This window comes from Paralichthys olivaceus, chromosome 18 (assembly GCF_024713975.1).
Source record: "Paralichthys olivaceus isolate ysfri-2021 chromosome 18, ASM2471397v2, whole genome shotgun sequence".
Lineage (NCBI taxonomy): Eukaryota > Metazoa > Chordata > Actinopteri > Pleuronectiformes > Paralichthyidae > Paralichthys > Paralichthys olivaceus.
In genome coordinates this window covers 16162282-16183151 of record NC_091110.1, presented here as the reverse complement: position 1 = coordinate 16183151, position 20870 = coordinate 16162282, and positions in this window count along the sequence as shown.

The window sequence follows — 20870 nt, the reverse complement described above, 5'->3', positions numbered from 1 at the left end:
GCTATTAGGGTTAGGGTTAGGGATGAATACCCATTGGAGATCAAGATATTCTTCAATAACTTTTTTTCTGTAGGTCATAGAGACTTGGAAGTTGGTTCCATCTCCACTAATGTGGCTATGCCCGATCCATTGGTACCACCCCCGAGCTTCTACGACCTTTGGAAGGGGTAGGGTTAGGGTTGTGATTAGTGTTTGATTTTTTGGTTGTGATTAGGGTTAGGGTTAGGGATGAAAACCTATAGGAGTTCAAGATATTCTTCAATAACTTTTTTTCTGAAGGTCATAGAGACTTGGAAGTTGGTTCCATCTCCACTAATGTGGCTATGCCCGATCCATTGGGACCATCCCCGAACTTCTACGACCTTCGGAAATGGTGAAACCACCAAATCTATAAAAAAAAAGTACAAGATATTTTTGAATAACTTTTTTTCTGAAAGTCCTAGAGACTTGTGCATTTCATGGTTTATAGAGGGTGGCCTGCCACGCAACCACACCAAATTTCAGCACGTTTCGAGCAGGCAGCGCAGAGTTATTCCAATTAATCCCTAATATGGGTTAGGGTTGCAATTAGGGTTAGGGTTAGTGTTGTGATTAGGGTTAGGGTTAGGGTTGCTATTAGGGTTAGGGTTAGGGATGAATACCCATTGGAGATCAAGATATTCTTCAATAACTTTTTTTCTGTAGGTCATAGAGACTTGGAAGTTGGTTCCATCTCCACTAATGTGGCTATGCCCGATCCATTGGGACCATCCCCGAACTTCTACGACCTTCGGAAATGGTGAAACCACCAAATCTATAAAAAAAAGTACAAGATATTTTTGAATAACTTTTTTTCTGAAAGTCCTAGAGACTTCTGCATTTCATGATTTATAGAGGGTGGCCTGCCACGCCACCACACCGAATTTCAGCACGTTTCGAGCAAGCAGCGCAGAGTTATTCCAATTAATCCCTAATATGGGTTAGGGTTGCAATTAGGGTTAGGGTTAGGGTTGTGATTAGGGTTAGGGTTAGGGTTGCTATTAGGGTTAGGGTTAGGGATGAATACCCATTGGAGATCAAGATATTCTTCAATAACTTTTTTTCTGTAGGTCATAGAGACTTGGAAGTTGGTTCCATCTCCACTAATGTGGCTATGCCCGATCCATTGGTACCACCCCCGAGCTTCTACGACCTTTGGAAGGGGTAGGGTTAGGGTTGTGATTAGTGTTTGATTTTTTGGTTGTGATTAGGGTTAGGGTTAGGGATGAAAACCTATAGGAGTTCAAGATATTCTTCAATAACTTTTTTTCTGAAGGTCATAGAGACTTGGAAGTTGGTTCCATCTCCACTAATGTGGCTATGCCCGATCCATTGGGACCATCCCCGAACTTCTACGACCTTCGGAAATGGTGAAACCACCAAATCTATAAAAAAAAAGTACAAGATATTTTTGAATAACTTTTTTTCTGAAAGTCCTAGAGACTTGTGCATTTCATGGTTTATAGAGGGTGGCCTGCCACGCAACCACACCAAATTTCAGCACGTTTCGAGCAGGCAGCGCAGAGTTATTCCAATTAATCCCTAATATGGGTTAGGGTTGCAATTAGGGTTAGGGTTAGTGTTGTGATTAGGGTTAGGGTTAGGGTTGCTATTAGGGTTAGGGTTAGGGATGAATACCCATTGGAGATCAAGATATTCTTCAATAACTTTTTTTCTGTAGGTCATAGAGACTTGGAAGTTGGTTCCATCTCCACTAATGTGGCTATGCCCGATCCATTGGTACCACCCCCGAGCTTCTACGACCTTTGGAAGGGGTAGGGTTAGGGTTGTGATTAGTGTTTGATTTTTTGGTTGTGATTAGGGTTAGGGTTAGGGATGAAAACCTATAGGAGTTCAAGATATTCTTCAATAACTTTTTTTCTGAAGGTCATAGAGACTTGGAAGTTGGTTCCATCTCCACTAATGTGGCTATGCCCGATCCATTGGGACCATCCCCGAACTTCTACGACCTTCGGAAATGGTGAAACCACCAAATCTATAAAAAAAAGTACAAGATATTTTTGAATAACTTTTTTTCTGAAAGTCCTAGAGACTTCTGCATTTCATGAATTATAGAGGGTGGCCTGCCACGCCACCACACCGAATTTCAGCACGTTTCGAGCAAGCAGCGCAGAGTTATTCCAATTAATCCCTAATATGGGTTAGGGTTGCAATTAGGGTTAGGGTTAGGGTTGTGATTAGGGTTAGGGTTAGGGTTGCTATTAGGGTTAGGGTTAGGGTTGCTATTAGGGTTAGGGTTAGGGATGAATACCCATTGGAGATCAAGATATTCTTCAATAACTTTTTTTCTGTAGGTCATAGAGACTTGGAAGTTGGTTCCATCTCCACTAATGTGGCTATGCCCGATCCATTGGTACCACCCCCGAGCTTCTACGACCTTTGGAAGGGGTAGGGTTAGGGTTGTGATTAGTGTTTGATTTTTTGGTTGTGATTAGGGTTAGGGTTAGGGATGAAAACCTATAGGAGTTCAAGATATTCTTCAATAACTTTTTTTCTGAAGGTCATAGAGACTTGGAAGTTGGTTCCATCTCCACTAATGTGGCTATGCCCGATCCATTGGGACCATCCCCGAACTTCTACGACCTTCGGAAATGGTGAAACCACCAAATCTATAAAAAAAAGTACAAGATATTTTTGAATAACTTTTTTTCTGAAAGTCCTAGAGACTTGTGCATTTCATGGTTTATAGAGGGTGGCCTGCCACGCAACCACACCAAATTTCAGCACGTTTCGAGCAGGCAGCGCAGAGTTATTCCAATTAATCCCTAATATGGGTTAGGGTTGCAATTAGGGTTAGGGTTAGTGTTGTGATTAGGGTTAGGGTTAGGGTTGCTATTAGGGTTAGGGTTAGGGATGAATACCCATTGGAGATCAAGATATTCTTCAATAACTTTTTTTCTGTAGGTCATAGAGACTTGGAAGTTGGTTCCATCTCCACTAATGTGGCTATGCCCGATCCATTGGTACCACCCCCGAGCTTCTACGACCTTTGGAAGGGGTAGGGTTAGGGTTGTGATTAGTGTTTGATTTTTTGGTTGTGATTAGGGTTAGGGTTAGGGATGAAAACCTATAGGAGTTCAAGATATTCTTCAATAACTTTTTTTCTGAAGGTCATAGAGACTTGGAAGTTGGTTCCATCTCCACTAATGTGGCTATGCCCGATCCATTGGGACCATCCCCGAACTTCTACGACCTTCGGAAATGGTGAAACCACCAAATCTATAAAAAAAAGTACAAGATATTTTTGAATAACTTTTTTTCTGAAAGTCCTAGAGACTTCTGCATTTCATGATTTATAGAGGGTGGCCTGCCACGCCACCACACCGAATTTCAGCACGTTTCGAGCAAGCAGCGCAGAGTTATTCCAATTAATCCCTAATATGGGTTAGGGTTGCAATTAGGGTTAGGGTTAGGGTTGTGATTAGGGTTAGGGTTAGGGTTGCTATTAGGGTTAGGGTTAGGGTTGCTATTAGGGTTAGGGTTAGGGATGAATACCCATTGGAGATCAAGATATTCTTCAATAACTTTTTTTCTGTAGGTCATAGAGACTTGGAAGTTGGTTCCATCTCCACTAATGTGGCTATGCCCGATCCATTGGTACCACCCCCGAGCTTCTACGACCTTTGGAAGGGGTAGGGTTCGGGTTGTGATTAGTGTTTGATTTTTTGGTTGTGATTAGGGTTAGGGTTAGGGATGAAAACCTATAGGAGTTCAAGATATTCTTCAATAACTTTTTTTCTGAAGGTCATAGAGACTTGGAAGTTGGTTCCATCTCCACTAATGTGGCTATGCCCGATCCATTGGGACCATCCCCGAACTTCTACGACCTTCGGAAATGGTGAAACCACCAAATCTATAAAAAAAAAGTACAAGATATTTTTGAATAACTTTTTTTCTGAAAGTCCTAGAGACTTCTGCATTTCATGATTTATAGAGGGTGGCCTGCCACGCCACCACACCGAATTTCAGCACGTTTCGAGCAAGCAGCGCAGAGTTATTCCAATTAATCCCTAATATGGGTTAGGGTTGCAATTAGGGTTAGGGTTAGGGTTGTGATTAGGGTTAGGGTTAGGGTTGCTATTAGGGTTAGGGTTAGGGTTGCTATTAGGGTTAGGGTTAGGGATGAATACCCATTGGAGATCAAGATATTCTTCAATAACTTTTTTTCTGTAGGTCATAGAGACTTGGAAGTTGGTTCCATCTCCACTAATGTGGCTATGCCCGATCCATTGGTACCACCCCCGAGCTTCTACGACCTTTGGAAGGGGTAGGGTTCGGGTTGTGATTAGTGTTTGATTTTTTGGTTGTGATTAGGGTTAGGGTTAGGGATGAAAACCTATAGGAGTTCAAGATATTCTTCAATAACTTTTTTTCTGAAGGTCATAGAGACTTGGAAGTTGGTTCCATCTCCACTAATGTGGCTATGCCCGATCCATTGGGACCATCCCCGAACTTCTACGACCTTCGGAAATGGTGAAACCACCAAATCTATAAAAAAAAAGTACAAGATATTTTTGAATAACTTTTTTTCTGAAAGTCCTAGAGACTTGTGCATTTCATGGTTTATAGAGGGTGGCCTGCCACGCAACCACACCAAATTTCAGCACGTTTCGAGCAGGCAGCGCAGAGTTATTCCAATTAATCCCTAATATGGGTTAGGGTTGCAATTAGGGTTAGGGTTAGTGTTGTGATTAGGGTTAGGGTTAGGGTTGCTATTAGGGTTAGGGTTAGGGATGAATACCCATTGGAGATCAAGATATTCTTCAATAACTTTTTTTCTGTAGGTCATAGAGACTTGGAAGTTGGTTCCATCTCCACTAATGTGGCTATGCCCGATCCATTGGTACCACCCCCGAGCTTCTACGACCTTTGGAAGGGGTAGGGTTAGGGTTGTGATTAGTGTTTGATTTTTTGGTTGTGATTAGGGTTAGGGTTAGGGATGAAAACCTATAGGAGTTCAAGATATTCTTCAATAACTTTTTTTCTGAAGGTCATAGAGACTTGGAAGTTGGTTCCATCTCCACTAATGTGGCTATGCCCGATCCATTGGGACCATCCCCGAACTTCTACGACCTTTGGAAATGGTGAAACCACCAAATCTATAAAAAAAAAGTACAAGATATTTTTGAATAACTTTTTTTCTGAAAGTCCTAGAGACTTGTGCATTTCATGGTTTATAGAGGGTGGCCTGCCACGCAACCACACCAAATTTCAGCACGTTTCGAGCAGGCAGCGCAGAGTTATTCCAATTAATCCCTAATATGGGTTAGGGTTGCAATTAGGGTTAGGGTTAGTGTTGTGATTAGGGTTAGGGTTAGGGTTGCTATTAGGGTTAGGGTTAGGGATGAATACCCATTGGAGATCAAGATATTCTTCAATAACTTTTTTTCTGTAGGTCATAGAGACTTGGAAGTTGGTTCCATCTCCACTAATGTGGCTATGCCCGATCCATTGGTACCACCCCCGAGCTTCTACGACCTTTGGAAGGGGTAGGGTTAAGGTTGTGATTAGTGTTTGATTTTTTGGTTGTGATTAGGGTTAGGGTTAGGGATGAAAACCTATAGGAGTTCAAGATATTCTTCAATAACTTTTTTTCTGAAGGTCATAGAGACTTGGAAGTTGGTTCCATCTCCACTAATGTGGCTATGCCCGATCCATTGGGACCATCCCCGAACTTCTACGACCTTCGGAAATGGTGAAACCACCAAATCTATAAAAAAAAAGTACAAGATATTTTTGAATAACTTTTTTTCTGAAAGTCCTAGAGACTTGTGCATTTCATGGTTTATAGAGGGTGGCCTGCCACGCAACCACACCAAATTTCAGCACGTTTCGAGCAAGCAGCGCAGAGTTATTCCAATTAATCCCTAATATGGGTTAGGGTTGCAATTAGGGTTAGGGTTAGTGTTGTGATTAGGGTTAGGGTTAGGGTTGCTATTAGGGTTAGGGTTAGGGATGAATACCCATTGGAGATCAAGATATTCTTCAATAACTTTTTTTCTGTAGGTCATAGAGACTTGGAAGTTGGTTCCATCTCCACTAATGTGGCTATGCCCGATCCATTGGTACCACCCCCAAGCTTCTACGACCTTTGGAAGGGGTAGGGTTAAGGTTGTGATTAGTGTTTGATTTTTTGGTTGTGATTAGGGTTAGGGTTAGGGATGAAAACCTATAGGAGTTCAAGATATTCTTCAATAACTTTTTTTCTGAAGGTCATAGAGACTTGGAAGTTGGTTCCATCTCCACTAATGTGGCTATGCCCGATCCATTGGGACCATCCCCGAACTTCTACGACCTTCGGAAATGGTGAAACCACCAAATCTATAAAAAAAAAGTACAAGATATTTTTGAATAACTTTTTTTCTGAAAGTCCTAGAGACTTCTACATTTCATGATTTATAGAGGGTGGCCTGCCACGCCACCACACCGAATTTCAGCACGTTTCGAGCAAGCAGCGCAGAGTTATTCCAATTAATCCCTAATATGGGTTAGGGTTGCAATTAGGGTTAGGGTTAGGGTTGCAATTAGGGTTAGGGTTAGGGTTGCTATTAGGGTTAGGGTTAGGGTTGCTATTAGGGTTAGGGTTAGGGATGAATACCCATTGGAGATCAAGATATTCTTCAATAACTTTTTTTCTGTAGGTCATAGAGACTTGGAAGTTGGTTCCATCTCCACTAATGTGGCTATGCCCGATCCATTGGTACCACCCCCGAGCTTCTACGACCTTTGGAAGGGGTAGGGTTAGGGTTGTGATTAGTGTTTGATTTTTTGGTTGTGATTAGGGTTAGGGTTAGGGATGAAAACCTATAGGAGTTCAAGATATTCTTCAATAACTTTTTTTCTGAAGGTCATAGAGACTTGGAAGTTGGTTCCATCTCCACTAATGTGGCTATGCCCGATCCATTGGGACCATCCCCGAACTTCTACGACCTTTGGAAATGGTGAAACCACCAAATCTATAAAAAAAAAAGTACAAGATATTTTTGAATAACTTTTTTTCTGAAAGTCCTAGAGACTTCTGCATTTCATGTTGTATAGAGGGTGGCCTGCCACGCCACCACACCGAATTTCAGCACGTTTCGAGCAAGCAGCGCAGAGTTATTCCAATTAATCCCTAATATGGGTTAGGGTTGCAATTAGGGTTAGGGTTAGGGTTGTGATTAGGGTTAGGGTTAGGGTTGCTATTAGGGTTAGGGTTAGGGTTGCTATTAGGGTTAGGGTTAGGGATGAATACCCATTGGAGATCAAGATATTCTTCAATAACTTTTTTTCTGTAGGTCATAGAGACTTGGAAGTTGGTTCCATCTCCACTAATGTGGCTATGCCCGATCCATTGGTACCACCCCCGAGCTTCTACGACCTTTGGAAGGGGTAGGGTTAGGGTTGTGATTAGTGTTTGATTTTTTGGTTGTGATTAGGGTTAGGGTGAGGGATGAAAACCTATAGGAGTTCAAGATATTCTTCAATAACTTTTTTTCTGAAGGTCATAGAGACTTGGAAGTTGGTTCCATCTCCACTAATGTGGCTATGCCCGATCCATTGGGACCATCCCCGAACTTCTACGACCTTCGGAAATGGTGAAACCACCAAATCTATAAAAAAAAAGTACAAGATATTTTTGAATAACTTTTTTTCTGAAAGTCCTAGAGACTTGTGCATTTCATGGTTTATAGAGGGTGGCCTGCCACGCAACCACACCAAATTTCAGCACGTTTCGAGCAGGCAGCGCAGAGTTATTCCAATTAATCCCTAATATGGGTTAGGGTTGCAATTAGGGTTAGGGTTAGTGTTGTGATTAGGGTTAGGGTTAGGGTTGCTATTAGGGTTAGGGTTAGGGATGAATACCCATTGGAGATCAAGATATTCTTCAATAACTTTTTTTCTGTAGGTCATAGAGACTTGGAAGTTGGTTCCATCTCCACTAATGTGGCTATGCCCGATCCATTGGTACCACCCCCGAGCTTCTACGACCTTTGGAAGGGGTAGGGTTAAGGTTGTGATTAGTGTTTGATTTTTTGGTTGTGATTAGGGTTAGGGTTAGGGATGAAAACCTATAGGAGTTCAAGATATTCTTCAATAACTTTTTTTCTGAAGGTCATAGAGACTTGGAAGTTGGTTCCATCTCCACTAATGTGGCTATGCCCGATCCATTGGGACCATCCCCGAACTTCTACGACCTTTGGAAATGGTGAAACCACCAAATCTATAAAAAAAAAGTACAAGATATTTTTGAATAACTTTTTTTCTGAAAGTCCTAGAGACTTCTGCATTTCATGATTTATAGAGGGTGGCCTGCCACGCCACCACACCGAATTTCAGCATGTTTCGAGCAAGCAGCGCAGAGTTATTCCAATTAATCCCTAATATGGGTTAGGGTTGCAATTAGGGTTAGGGTTAGGGTTGTGATTAGGGTTAGGGTTAGGGTTGCTATTAGGGTTAGGGTTAGGGTTGCTATTAGGGTTAGGGTTAGGGATGAATACCCATTGGAGATCAAGATATTCTTCAATAACTTTTTTTCTGTAGGTCATAGAGACTTGGAAGTTGGTTCCATCTCCACTAATGTGGCTATGCCCGATCCATTGGTACCACCCCCGAGCTTCTACGACCTTTGGAAGGGGTAGGGTTAGGGTTGTGATTAGTGTTTGATTTTTTGGTTGTGATTAGGGTTAGGGTTAGGGATGAAAACCTATAGGAGTTCAAGATATTCTTCAATAACTTTTTTTCTGAAGGTCATAGAGACTTGGAAGTTGGTTCCATCTCCACTAATGTGGCTATGCCCGATCCATTGGGACCATCCCCGAACTTCTACGACCTTTGGAAATGGTGAAACCACCAAATCTATAAAAAAAAAGTACAAGATATTTTTGAATAACTTTTTTTCTGAAAGTCCTAGAGACTTGTGCATTTCATGGTTTATAGAGGGTGGCCTGCCACGCAACCACACCAAATTTCAGCACGTTTCGAGCAGGCAGCGCAGAGTTATTCCAATTAATCCCTAATATGGGTTAGGGTTGCAATTAGGGTTAGGGTTAGTGTTGTGATTAGGGTTAGGGTTAGGGTTGCTATTAGGGTTAGGGTTAGGGATGAATACCCATTGGAGATCAAGATATTCTTCAATAACTTTTTTTCTGTAGGTCATAGAGACTTGGAAGTTGGTTCCATCTCCACTAATGTGGCTATGCCCGATCCATTGGTACCACCCCCGAGCTTCTACGACCTTTGGAAGGGGTAGGGTTAAGGTTGTGATTAGTGTTTGATTTTTTGGTTGTGATTAGGGTTAGGGTTAGGGATGAAAACCTATAGGAGTTCAAGATATTCTTCAATAACTTTTTTTCTGAAGGTCATAGAGACTTGGAAGTTGGTTCCATCTCCACTAATGTGGCTATGCCCGATCCATTGGGACCATCCCCGAACTTCTACGACCTTTGGAAATGGTGAAACCACCAAATCTATAAAAAAAAAGTACAAGATATTTTTGAATAACTTTTTTTCTGAAAGTCCTAGAGACTTCTGCATTTCATGATTTATAGAGGGTGGCCTGCCACGCCACCACACCGAATTTCAGCACGTTTCGAGCAAGCAGCGCAGAGTTATTCCAATTAATCCCTAATATGGGTTAGGGTTGCAATTAGGGTTAGGGTTAGGGTTGTGATTAGGGTTAGGGTTAGGGTTGCTATTAGGGTTAGGGTTAGGGTTGCTATTAGGGTTAGGGTTAGGGATGAATACCCATTGGAGATCAAGATATTCTTCAATAACTTTTTTTCTGTAGGTCATAGAGACTTGGAAGTTGGTTCCATCTCCACTAATGTGGCTATGCCCGATCCATTGGTACCACCCCCGAGCTTCTACGACCTTTGGAAGGGGTAGGGTTAGGGTTGTGATTAGTGTTTGATTTTTTGGTTGTGATTAGGGTTAGGGTTAGGGATGAAAACCTATAGGAGTTCAAGATATTCTTCAATAACTTTTTTTCTGAAGGTCATAGAGACTTGGAAGTTGGTTCCATCTCCACTAATGTGGCTATGCCCGATCCATTGGGACCATCCCCGAACTTCTACGACCTTTGGAAATGGTGAAACCACCAAATCTATAAAAAAAAAGTACAAGATATTTTTGAATAACTTTTTTTCTGAAAGTCCTAGAGACTTGTGCATTTCATGGTTTATAGAGGGTGGCCTGCCACGCAACCACACCAAATTTCAGCACGTTTCGAGCAGGCAGCGCAGAGTTATTCCAATTAATCCCTAATATGGGTTAGGGTTGCAATTAGGGTTAGGGTTAGTGTTGTGATTAGGGTTAGGGTTAGGGTTGCTATTAGGGTTAGGGTTAGGGATGAATACCCATTGGAGATCAAGATATTCTTCAATAACTTTTTTTCTGTAGGTCATAGAGACTTGGAAGTTGGTTCCATCTCCACTAATGTGGCTATGCCCGATCCATTGGTACCACCCCCGAGCTTCTACGACCTTTGGAAGGGGTAGGGTTAAGGTTGTGATTAGTGTTTGATTTTTTGGTTGTGATTAGGGTTAGGGTTAGGGATGAAAACCTATAGGAGTTCAAGATATTCTTCAATAACTTTTTTTCTGAAGGTCATAGAGACTTGGAAGTTGGTTCCATCTCCACTAATGTGGCTATGCCCGATCCATTGGGACCATCCCCGAACTTCTACGACCTTCGGAAATGGTGAAACCACCAAATCTATAAAAAAAAAGTACAAGATATTTTTGAATAACTTTTTTTCTGAAAGTCCTAGAGACTTGTGCATTTCATGGTTTATAGAGGGTGGCCTGCCACGCAACCACACCGAATTTCAGCACGTTTCGAGCAAGCAGCGCAGAGTTATTCCAATTAATCCCTAATATGGGTTAGGGTTGCAATTAGGGTTAGGGTTAGGGTTGTGATTAGGGTTAGGGTTAGGGTTGCTATTAGGGTTAGGGTTAGGGATGAATACCCATTGGAGATCAAGATATTCTTCAATAACTTTTTTTCTGTAGGTCATAGAGACTTGGAAGTTGGTTCCATCTCCACTAATGTGGCTATGCCCGATCCATTGGTACCACCCCCGAGCTTCTACGACCTTTGGAAGGGGTAGGGTTAAGGTTGTGATTAGTGTTTGATTTTTTGGTTGTGATTAGGGTTAGGGTTAGGGATGAAAACCTATAGGAGTTCAAGATATTCTTCAATAACTTTTTTTCTGAAGGTCATAGAGACTTGGAAGTTGGTTCCATCTCCACTAATGTGGCTATGCCCGATCCATTGGGACCATCCCCGAACTTCTACGACCTTTGGAAATGGTGAAACCACCAAATCTATAAAAAAAAAGTACAAGATATTTTTGAATAACTTTTTTTCTGAAAGTCCTAGAGACTTCTGCATTTCATGATTTATAGAGGGTGGCCTGCCACGCCACCACACCGAATTTCAGCACGTTTCGAGCAAGCAGCGCAGAGTTATTCCAATTAATCCCTAATATGGGTTAGGGTTGCAATTAGGGTTAGGGTTAGGGTTGTGATTAGGGTTAGGGTTAGGGTTGCTATTAGGGTTAGGGTTAGGGTTGCTATTAGGGTTAGGGTTAGGGATGAATACCCATTGGAGATCAAGATATTCTTCAATAACTTTTTTTCTGTAGGTCATAGAGACTTGGAAGTTGGTTCCATCTCCACTAATGTGGCTATGCCCGATCCATTGGTACCACCCCCGAGCTTCTACGACCTTTGGAAGGGGTAGGGTTAGGGTTGTGATTAGTGTTTGATTTTTTGGTTGTGATTAGGGTTAGGGTTAGGGATGAAAACCTATAGGAGTTCAAGATATTCTTCAATAACTTTTTTTCTGAAGGTCATAGAGACTTGGAAGTTGGTTCCATCTCCACTAATGTGGCTATGCCCGATCCATTGGGACCATCCCCGAACTTCTACGACCTTTGGAAATGGTGAAACCACCAAATCTATAAAAAAAAAGTACAAGATATTTTTGAATAACTTTTTTTCTGAAAGTCCTAGAGACTTGTGCATTTCATGGTTTATAGAGGGTGGCCTGCCACGCAACCACACCAAATTTCAGCACGTTTCGAGCAGGCAGCGCAGAGTTATTCCAATTAATCCCTAATATGGGTTAGGGTTGCAATTAGGGTTAGGGTTAGTGTTGTGATTAGGGTTAGGGTTAGGGTTGCTATTAGGGTTAGGGTTAGGGATGAATACCCATTGGAGATCAAGATATTCTTCAATAACTTTTTTTCTGTAGGTCATAGAGACTTGGAAGTTGGTTCCATCTCCACTAATGTGGCTATGCCCGATCCATTGGTACCACCCCCGAGCTTCTACGACCTTTGGAAGGGGTAGGGTTAAGGTTGTGATTAGTGTTTGATTTTTTGGTTGTGATTAGGGTTAGGGTTAGGGATGAAAACCTATAGGAGTTCAAGATATTCTTCAATAACTTTTTTTCTGAAGGTCATAGAGACTTGGAAGTTGGTTCCATCTCCACTAATGTGGCTATGCCCGATCCATTGGGACCATCCCCGAACTTCTACGACCTTCGGAAATGGTGAAACCACCAAATCTATAAAAAAAAAGTACAAGATATTTTTGAATAACTTTTTTTCTGAAAGTCCTAGAGACTTGTGCATTTCATGGTTTATAGAGGGTGGCCTGCCACGCAACCACACCAAATTTCAGCACGTTTCGAGCAAGCAGCGCAGAGTTATTCCAATTAATCCCTAATATGGGTTAGGGTTGCAATTAGGGTTAGGGTTAGTGTTGTGATTAGGGTTAGGGTTAGGGTTGCTATTAGGGTTAGGGTTAGGGATGAATACCCATTGGAGATCAAGATATTCTTCAATAACTTTTTTTCTGTAGGTCATAGAGACTTGGAAGTTGGTTCCATCTCCACTAATGTGGCTATGCCCGATCCATTGGTACCACCCCCGAGCTTCTACGACCTTTGGAAGGGGTAGGGTTAAGGTTGTGATTAGTGTTTGATTTTTTGGTTGTGATTAGGGTTAGGGTTAGGGATGAAAACCTATAGGAGTTCAAGATATTCTTCAATAACTTTTTTTCTGAAGGTCATAGAGACTTGGAAGTTGGTTCCATCTCCACTAATGTGGCTATGCCCGATCCATTGGGACCATCCCCGAACTTCTACGACCTTTGGAAATGGTGAAACCACCAAATCTATAAAAAAAAAGTACAAGATATTTTTGAATAACTTTTTTTCTGAAAGTCCTAGAGACTTCTACATTTCATGATTTATAGAGGGTGGCCTGCCACGCCACCACACCGAATTTCAGCACGTTTCGAGCAAGCAGCGCAGAGTTATTCCAATTAATCCCTAATATGGGTTAGGGTTGCAATTAGGGTTAGGGTTAGGGTTGTGATTAGGGTTCGGGTTAGGGTTGCTATTAGGGTTAGGGTTAGGGTTGCTATTAGGGTTAGGGTTAGGGATGAATACCCATTGGAGATCAAGATATTCTTCAATAACTTTTTTTCTGTAGGTCATAGAGACTTGGAAGTTGGTTCCATCTCCACTAATGTGGCTATGCCCGATCCATTGGTACCACCCCCGAGCTTCTACGACCTTTGGAAGGGGTAGGGTTAGGGTTGTGATTAGTGTTTGATTTTTTGGTTGTGATTAGGGTTAGGGTTAGGGATGAAAACCTATAGGAGTTCAAGATATTCTTCAATAACTTTTTTTCTGAAGGTCATAGAGACTTGGAAGTTGGTTCCATCTCCACTAATGTGGCTATGCCCGATCCATTGGGACCATCCCCGAACTTCTACGACCTTTGGAAATGGTGAAACCACCAAATCTATAAAAAAAAAGTACAAGATATTTTTGAATAACTTTTTTTCTGAAAGTCCTAGAGACTTCTGCATTTCATGTTGTATAGAGGGTGGCCTGCCACGCCACCACACCGAATTTCAGCACGTTTCGAGCAAGCAGCGCAGAGTTATTCCAATTAATCCCTAATATGGGTTAGGGTTGCAATTAGGGTTAGGGTTAGGGTTGTGATTAGGGTTAGGGTTAGTGTTGCTATTAGGGTTAGGGTTAGGGTTGCTATTAGGGTTAGGGTTAGGGATGAATACCCATTGGAGATCAAGATATTCTTCAATAACTTTTTTTCTGTAGGTCATAGAGACTTGGAAGTTGGTTCCATCTCCACTAATGTGGCTATGCCCGATCCATTGGGACCATCCCCGAACTTCTACGACCTTTGGAAATGGTGAAACCACCAAATCTATAAAAAAAAAGTACAAGATATTTTTGAATAACTTTTTTTCTGAAAGTCCTAGAGACTTGTGCATTTCATGGTTTATAGAGGGTGGCCTGCCACTTAACCACACCAAATTTCAGCACGTTTCGAGCAGGCAGCGCAGAGTTATTCCAATTAATCCCTAATATGGGTTAGGGTTGCAATTAGGGTTAGGGTTAGTGTTGTGATTAGGGTTAGGGTTAGGGTTGCTATTAGGGTTAGGGTTAGGGATGAATACCCATTGGAGATCAAGATATTCTTCAATAACTTTTTTTCTGTAGGTCATAGAGACTTGGAAGTTGGTTCCATCTCCACTAATGTGGCTATGCCCGATCCATTGGTACCACCCCCGAGCTTCTACGACCTTTGGAAGGGGTAGGGTTAAGGTTGTGATTAGTGTTTGATTTTTTGGTTGTGATTAGGGTTAGGGTTAGGGATGAAAACCTATAGGAGTTCAAGATATTCTTCAATAACTTTTTTTCTGAAGGTCATAGAGACTTGGAAGTTGGTTCCATCTCCACTAATGTGGCTATGCCCGATCCATTGGGACCATCCCCGAACTTCTACGACCTTTGGAAATGGTGAAACCACCAAATCTATAAAAAAAAAGTACAAGATATTTTTGAATAACTTTTTTTCTGAAAGTCCTAGAGACTTCTGCATTTCATGATTTATAGAGGGTGGCCTGCCACGCCACCACACCGAATTTCAGCACGTTTCGAGCAAGCAGCGCAGAGTTATTCCAATTAATCCCTAATATGGGTTAGGGTTGCAATTAGGGTTAGGGTTAGGGTTGTGATTAGGGTTAGGGTTAGGGTTGCTATTAGGGTTAGGGTTAGGGATGAATACCCATTGGAGATCAAGATATTCTTCAATAACTTTTTTTCTGTAGGTCATAGAGACTTGGAAGTTGGTTCCATCTCCACTAATGTGGCTATGCCCGATCCATTGGTACCACCCCCGAGCTTCTACGACCTTTGGAAGGGGTAGGGTTAAGGTTGTGATTAGTGTTTGATTTTTTGGTTGTGATTAGGGTTAGGGTTAGGGATGAAAACCTATAGGAGTTCAAGATATTCTTCAATAACTTTTTTTCTGAAGGTCATAGAGACTTGGAAGTTGGTTCCATCTCCACTAATGTGGCTATGCCCGATCCATTGGGACCATCCCCGAACTTCTACGACCTTTGGAAATGGTGAAACCACCAAATCTATAAAAAAAAAGTACAAGATATTTTTGAATAACTTTTTTTCTGAAAGTCCTAGAGACTTCTGCATTTCATGATTTATAGAGGGTGGCCTGCCACGCCACCACACCGAATTTCAGCACGTTTCGAGCAAGCAGCGCAGAGTTATTCCAATTAATCCCTAATATGGGTTAGGGTTGCAATTAGGGTTAGGGTTAGGGTTGTGATTAGGGTTAGGGTTAGGGTTGCTATTAGGGTTAGGGTTAGGGATGAATACCCATTGGAGATCAAGATATTCTTCAATAACTTTTTTTCTGTAGGTCATAGAGACTTGGAAGTTGGTTCCATCTCCACTAATGTGGCTATGCCCGATCCATTGGTACCACCCCCGAGCTTCTACGACCTTTGGAAGGGGTAGGGTTAGGGTTGTGATTAGTGTTTGATTTTTTGGTTGTGATTAGGGTTAGGGTTAGGGATGAAAACCTATAGGAGTTCAAGATATTCTTCAATAACTTTTTTTCTGAAGGTCATAGAGACTTGGAAGTTGGTTCCATCTCCACTAATGTGGCTATGCCCGATCCATTGGGACCATCCCCGAACTTCTACGACCTTTGGAAATGGTGAAACCACCAAATCTATAAAAAAAAAGTACAAGATATTTTTGAATAACTTTTTTTCTGAAAGTCCATGAGACTTGTGCATTTCATGGTTTATAGAGGGTGGCCTGCCACGCAACCACACCAAATTTCAGCACGTTTCGAGCAGGCAGCGCAGAGTTATTCCAATTAATCCCTAATATGGGTTAGGGTTGCAATTAGGGTTAGGGTTAGTGTTGTGATTAGGGTTAGGGTTAGGGTTGCTATTAGGGTTAGGGTTAGGGATGAATACCCATTGGAGATCAAGATATTCTTCAATAACTTTTTTTCTGAAGGTCATAGAGTCTTGGAAGTTGGTTCCATCTCCACTAATGGGGCTATGCCCGATCCATTGGGACCACCCCCGAGCTTCTACGACCTTTGGAAGGGGTAGGGTTAGGGTTGTGATTAGTGTTTGATTTTTTGGTTGTGATTAGGGTTAGGGTTAGGGATGAAAACCTATAGGAGTTCAAGATATTCTTCAATAACTTTTTTTCTGAAGGTCATAGAGTCTTGGAAGTTGGTTCCATCTCCACTAATGTGGCTATGCCCGATCCATTGGGACCATCCCCGAACTTCTACGACCTTTGGAAATGGTGAAACCACCAAATCTATAAAAAAAAAGTACAAGATATTTTTGAATAACTTTTTTTCTGAAAGTCCTAGAGACTTCTGCATTTCATGATTTATAGAGGGTGGCCTGCCACGCCACCACACCGAATTTCAGCACGTTTCGAGCAAGCAGCACAGAGTTATTCCAATTAATCCCTAATATGGGTTAGGGTTGCAATTAGGGTTAGGGTTAGGGTTGTGATTAGGGTTAGGGTTAGGGTTGCTATTAGGGTTAGGGTTAGGGTTGCTATTAGGGTTAGGGTTAGGGATGAATACCCATTGGAGATCAAGATATTCTTCAATAACTTTTTTTCTGTAGGTCATAGAGACTTGGAAGTTGGTTCCATCTCCACTAATGTGGCTATGCCCGATCCATTGGTACCACCCCCGAGCTTCTACGACCTTTGGAAGGGGTAGGGTTAGGGTTGTGATTAGTGTTTGATTTTTTGGTTGTGATTAGGGTTAGGGTTAGGGATGAAAACCTATAGGAGTTCAAGATATTCTTCAATAACTTTTTTTCTGAAGGTCATAGAGACTTGGAAGTTGGTTCCATCTCCACTAATGTGGCTATGCCCGATCCATTGGGACCATCCCCGAACTTCTACGACCTTTGGAAATGGTGAAACCACCAAATCTATAAAAAAAAAGTACAAGATATTTTTGAATAACTTTTTTTCTGAAAGTCCTAGAGACTTCTGCATTTCATGATTTATAGAGGGTGGCCTGCCACGCCACCACACCGAATTTCAGCACGTTTCGAGCAAGCAGCGCAGAGTTATTCCAATTAATCCCTAATATGGGTTAGGGTTGCAATTAGGGTTAGGGTTAGGGTTGTGATTAGGGTTAGGGTTAGGGTTGCTATTAGGGTTAGGGTTAGGGATGAATACCCATTGGAGATCAAGATATTCTTCAATAACTTTTTTTCTGTAGGTCATAGAGACTTGGAAGTTGGTTCCATCTCCACTAATGTGGCTATGCCCGATCCATTGGTACCACCCCCGAGCTTCTACGACCTTTGGAAGGGGTAGGGTTAGGGTTGTGATTAGTGTTTGATTTTTTGATTGTGATTAGGGTTAGGGTTAGGGATGAAAACCTATAGGAGTTCAAGATATTCTTCAATAACTTTTTTTCTGAAGGTCATAGAGACTTGGAAGTTGGTTCCATCTCCACTAATGTGGCTATGCCCGATCCATTGGGACCATCCCCGAACTTCTACGACCTTTGGAAATGGTGAAACCACCAAATCTATAAAAAAAAAGTACAAGATATTTTTGAATAACTTTTTTTCTGAAAGTCCATGAGACTTGTGCATTTCATGGTTTATAGAGGGTGGCCTGCCACGCAACCACACCAAATTTCAGCACGTTTCGAGCAGGCAGTGCAGAGTTATTCCAATTAATCCCTAATATGGGTTAGGGTTGCAATTAGGGTTAGGGTTAGTGTTGTGATTAGGGTTAGGGTTAGGGTTGCTATTAGGGTTAGGGTTAGGGATGAATACCCATTGGAGATCAAGATATTCTTCAATAACTTTTTTTCTGAAGGTCATAGAGTCTTGGAAGTTGGTTCCATCTCCACTAATGGGGCTATGCCCGATCCATTGGGACCACCCCCGAGCTTCTACGACCTTTGGAAGGGGTAGGGTTAGGGTTGTGATTAGTGTTTGATTTTTTGGTTGTGATTAGGGTTAGGGTTAGGGATGAAAACCTATAGGAGTTCAAGATATTCTTCAATAACTTTTTTTCTGAAGGTCATAGAGTCTTGGAAGTTGGTTCCATCTCCACTAATGTGGCTATGCCCGATCCATTGGGACCATCCCCGAACTTCTACGACCTTTGGAAATGGTGAAACCACCAAATCTATAAAAAAAAAGTACAAGATATTTTTGAATAACTTTTTTTCTGAAAGTCCTAGAGACTTCTGCATTTCATGATTTATAGAGGGTGGCCTGCCACGCCACCACACCGAATTTCAGCACGTTTCGAGCAAGCAGCACAGAGTTATTCCAATTAATCCCTAATATGGGTTAGGGTTGCAATTAGGGTTAGGGTTAGGGTTGTGATTAGGGTTAGGGTTAGGGTTGCTATTAGGGTTAGGGTTAGGGTTGCTATTAGGGTTAGGGTTAGGGATGAATACCCATTGGAGATCAAGATATTCTTCAATAACTTTTTTTCTGTAGGTCATAGAGACTTGGAAGTTGGTTCCATCTCCACTAATGTGGCTATGCCCGATCCATTGGTACCACCCCCGAGCTTCTACGACCTTTGGAAGGGGTAGGGTTAGGGTTGTGATTAGTGTTTGATTTTTTGGTTGTGATTAGGGTTAGGGTTAGGGATGAAAACCTATAGGAGTTCAAGATATTCTTCAATAACTTTTTTTCTGAAGGTCATAGAGACTTGGAAGTTGGTTCCATCTCCACTAATGTGGCTATGCCCGATCCATTGGGACCATCCCCGAACTTCTACGACCTTTGGAAATGGTGAAACCACCAAATCTATAAAAAAAAAGTACAAGATATTTTTGAATAACTTTTTTTCTGAAAGTCCTAGAGACTTGTGCATTTCATGGTTTATAGAGGGTGGCCTGCCACGCAACCACACCAAATTTCAGCACGTTTCGAGCAGGCAGCGCAGAGTTATTCCAATTAATCCCTAATATGGGTTAGGGTTGCAATTAGGGTTAGGGTTAGTGTTGTGATTAGGGTTAGGGTTAGGGTTGCTATTAGGGTTAGGGTTAGGGATGAATACCCATTGGAGATCAAGATATTCTTCAATAACTTTTTTTCTGTAGGTCATAGAGACTTGGAAGTTGGTTCCATCTCCACTAATGTGGCTATGCCCGATCCATTGGTACCACCCCCGAGCTTCTACGACCTTTGGAAGGGGTAGGGTTAGGGTTGTGATTAGTGTTTGATTTTTTGGTTGTGATTAGGGTTAGGGTTAGGGATGAAAACCTATAGGAGTTCAAGATATTCTTCAATAACTTTTTTTCTGAAGGTCATAGAGACTTGGAAGTTGGTTCCATCTCCACTAATGTGGCTATGCCCGATCCATTGGGACCATCCCCAAACTTCTACGACCTTCGGAAATGGTGAAACCACCAAATCTATAAAAAAAAGTACAAGATATTTTTGAATAACTTTTTTTCTGAAAGTCCTAGAGACTTGTGCATTTCATGGTTTATAGAGGGTGGCCTGCCACGCAACCACACCGAATTTCAGCACGTTTCGAGCAAGCAGCGCAGAGTTATTCCAATTAATCCCTAATATGGGTTAGGGTTGCAATTAGGGTTAGGGTTAGGGTTGTGATTAGGGTTAGGGTTAGGGTTGCTATTAGGGTTAGGGTTAGGGTTGCTATTAGGGTTAGGGTTAGGGATGAATACCCATTGGAGATCAAGATATTCTTCAATAACTTTTTTTCTGTAGGTCATAGAGACTTGGAAGTTGGTTCCATCTCCACTAATGTGGCTATGCCCGATCCATTGGTACCACCCCCGAGCTTCTACGACCTTTGGAAGGGGTAGGGTTCGGGTTGTGATTAGTGTTTGATTTTTTGGTTGTGATTAGGGTTAGGGTTAGGGATGAAAACCTATAGGAGTTCAAGATATTCTTCAATAACTTTTTTTCTGAAGGTCATAGAGACTTGGAAGTTGGTTCCATCTCCACTAATGTGGCTATGCCCGATCCATTGGGACCATCCCCAAACTTCTACGACCTTCGGAAATGGTGAAACCACCAAATCTATAAAAAAAAGTACAAGATATTTTTGAATAACTTTTTTTCTGAAAGTCCTAGAGACTTGTGCATTTCATGGTTTATAGAGGGTGGCCTGCCACGCAACCACACCGAATTTCAGCACGTTTCGAGCAAGCAGCGCAGAGTTATTCCAATTAATCCCTAATATGGGTTAGGTTTGCAATTAGGGTTAGGGTTAGGGTTGTGATTAGGGTTAGGGTTAGGGTTGCTATTAGGGTTAGGGTTAGGGTTGCTATTAGGGTTAGGGTTAGGGATGAATACCCATTGGAGATCAAGATATTCTTCAATAACTTTTTTTCTGTAGGTCATAGAGACTTGGAAGTTGGTTCCATCTCCACTAATGTGGCTATGCCCGATCCATTGGTACCACCCCCGAGCTTCTACGACCTTTGGAAGGGGTAGGGTTCG